Genomic DNA, 3,005 nt, shown 5'->3' with positions numbered 1-3,005 from the left:
TTGTTTGTGATTTTCTTTGTTACATGGCAGTAGTCACTAAAATTTGAGACGTACCTTTTATCAGCACTCATCGGCAGTGATGGATGACAACGCGAATGGCCAGCACATTTCATTAGGGTCCTAATAATGGGTGACTTTTACGGTATAGTCTCGAGAAATTGCCTAGCAACAGTAATCTCTATATACTGCTTAGTCTGCAGACTTGATGCCAAAAACCATACCTCCTATCCAGAGGAAATTATTTCTCTTTCTGTGTGTTAAGGTGACTGCTCGCTATAAGCGGGAAATCCAGGGTCGAGCCGCGGTTCGGCACAAGTTTTGACACGTCATAACTCGGTAATACATCTATACCCACTGCAATCGAGGTCAAGAAACTCACGTTCAGTGAATAATTTGGAATAATATTTCATACACCTGCTGATTGTCATATCATACGTAAATAAAAGCAACAGCACTACTGTAATATTATGGGAAGTCTAAATAATAATTCTAATTCAATTTTAAATGTTATTTTTGTGAGGGTCCAAAGCCTCAACGTGTCTTGTGAATGAAAACATTGTCCAGGCAGGATTTATTTTTTTAATTATCTATGCGATTGGCCAATTTCGACCTTTGACATTTTCAAGATGGAAGCTTAAGATACGTACTTGAAAATGACCATAGGTCGAAATTGGCCAATCGCATAGATAATAAAAGAAATAGTACACCTTATCTGGGGGCCGAGTCGACGAGTGAGTTGATGCTGTGTAGAAAACATGCAGAAGCAACCTCGACATATATGGATTAGAATTATATGAATACCTTCAGCTGCTGACGGGCGTGGATATATATCAACGGCGACAGGTGAAAATATGCGCCCCGACCGGGACTCGAACCCGGGATCTCCTGCTTACATGGCAGACGCTCTATCCATCTGAGCCACCGAGGGCACTCAGAATAGCGCGACTGCAGCGACTATCTCGCGCACGCCTCCCATGAGACCCACATTCTCACCTTGTATGTCCACACATTACATTCGTAGTGTCCCACCCCAACACACTCATTGCTCGTGGAAGACATTCTTACCAAGTCCCTTAAGAGTTTGGGGAATATGTGTCCATCCACACAGAAGAAGAAGGTCATGGCCGGTATTGCCAGAACTATATGTTTTTTCGGACATGTCCCAAAGAGCAGACACCATATCCATATAAGTATATAGTTCTGGCAATACCGGCCATGACCTTCGGACATGTCCGAAAGAACAGACACCATATCCATATAAGTATATAGTTCTGGCAATACCGACCATGACCTTCTTCTTCTGTATGGATGGACACATATTCCCCAAACTCTTACGGGAATTGGTAAAAATGTCTTCCACGAGTAATGAGTGTGTTGGAGTGGGACACTACGAATGTAGTGTGCGGACAAACAAGGTGAGAATGTGGGTCTCGCGGGAGGCGTGCGCGAGATAGTACCTGCAGTCGCGCTATTCTGAGTGCCATCGGTGGCTCAGATGGAGAGAGCGTCTGCCATGTAAGCAGGAGATCCCGGTTTCGAGTCTCGGTAGGGGCACACATTTTCACCTGTCCCTGTTGATATATATCCATGCCCGTCAGCAGCTGAAGGTAATAACATAATTCTCATTTCGTTCTAGACGGCTGCAGGTCATCAATGGTGTCTGTTCTTTCGGACATATCCGAAAGAACAGACACCATATCCATATAAGTATATAAATGGATTAAGATCGTAATGCATTGATCACTGCAGGAGACCATTATTCAGCTGCGGATGTTAAACAGCTGAAGCTGATAATGATGAATGTTTTAATATTGGCTAGCAATTCAGGAAGTTAGCGATAAGCTAAATCTAGATAACTGGACCGGGGATTAAAATGGCTCTCCTCCTTGGTTTCTGCGAATCTTCTTAATGCTGAATGGCACTGCCCTGTTCTCTAGTGCTGACGTATCTAAACATAAGTGCGTGCTCTGTGCAGCTTCCACTTAACAGCTGTTGCAGCGGCCCCTGTGTAGCGTTAGAGTACAGACAGGCGTCCCGAGTAGAGACTTGATGTCATGTCAGCAAATATCTGCGTTCCGGAGGTAACTGACCTACGGGTTCTCGACTGAGTGTCTGTTCACGGTCGAGGTCGCCAGATGGCAATGACGAGGCGTTTGAGTAAGTAACACGTAAGACGCACTTGACGGAAAGTAAATAGATGACAAGTCCAGCTCTAGCACCTGAAAGCTCTCGCTATAAGGTTTCAGTGACTCGTTACCTTCCAGTAACGGCCTCTCCCTCTATTTTTTTATTTCATTTTTGTAGGTGATACTCCGCTAAGCGCATCTGTTTGATCATCAGAGGTGCTTTAAGAAACTTACATGTAGATACTTAACTGTGCGGACATGACGCTCGGCGATAGTTTTTCCTGATTTTACCTTTCAGCGAATGCGTGTATTTAACGACTCAAATGAGTAGTTCAGACACAATCCGGGGTGTCTAAGGAATGGGATCTTCAAATCGCAAGAAGCTTAGCACCCGCTGCTTCGCTCGCTTAGTCTGTTTGGCTTACAGAGATTTTTATTTTGTTTTTATTTAATCGAATTTTTATGTTGTTCACAAATTCAACACCTTCTCAGCTTTTCACACTAATTAAGGCTATATAAGACTCGTCTGCTACGAATGTGCTTCCGACCAAAAAGCATTTCTGGTAGTTTTTGTTGATTATGCCTTTTACACTCTTGTGGAGATATTTCCATAGCAACCATTAACAAATGTTTCTTTATATCTATCCGAGAAGTGAAATACCAATTTTTATAGATGTAGCCTTAAAAATCCTTTAGCAGTTCTTCAGTAATTATTTATTTTCAAAACAAATTTCACCCATTACTTTATACCCTTAGTGACTGAATTTCAAAAATACTGAAACACGTATTTTTTATTTTGTGACTGAGAAACCAAAGACCAGATTTCGTAATTCTACCTTAAAAATTGTCTTAATACGATATACACTGCTGGCCACCGTA

General features: G+C 42.3%; 1 non-coding gene across 1 annotated transcript; it reads right to left on the bottom strand.

Annotated features, from left to right (window-relative positions):
* Positions 1 to 854: 854 nt before the first annotated feature.
* Positions 855 to 929, bottom strand: Trnat-ugu (transfer RNA threonine (anticodon UGU)). Its single transcript has one exon. It is a non-coding gene; the product is annotated as a tRNA-Thr (tRNA).
* Positions 930 to 3,005: the final 2,076 nt, after the last annotated feature.

The sequence above is a fragment of the Schistocerca nitens genome, chromosome 8 (genome assembly GCF_023898315.1).
Source record: "Schistocerca nitens isolate TAMUIC-IGC-003100 chromosome 8, iqSchNite1.1, whole genome shotgun sequence".
Taxonomy (NCBI): Eukaryota; Metazoa; Arthropoda; class Insecta; order Orthoptera; family Acrididae; genus Schistocerca; species Schistocerca nitens.
Note: the sequence above shows the minus strand (reverse complement) of the source record. Positions and strands in the feature narration are given on the sequence as shown.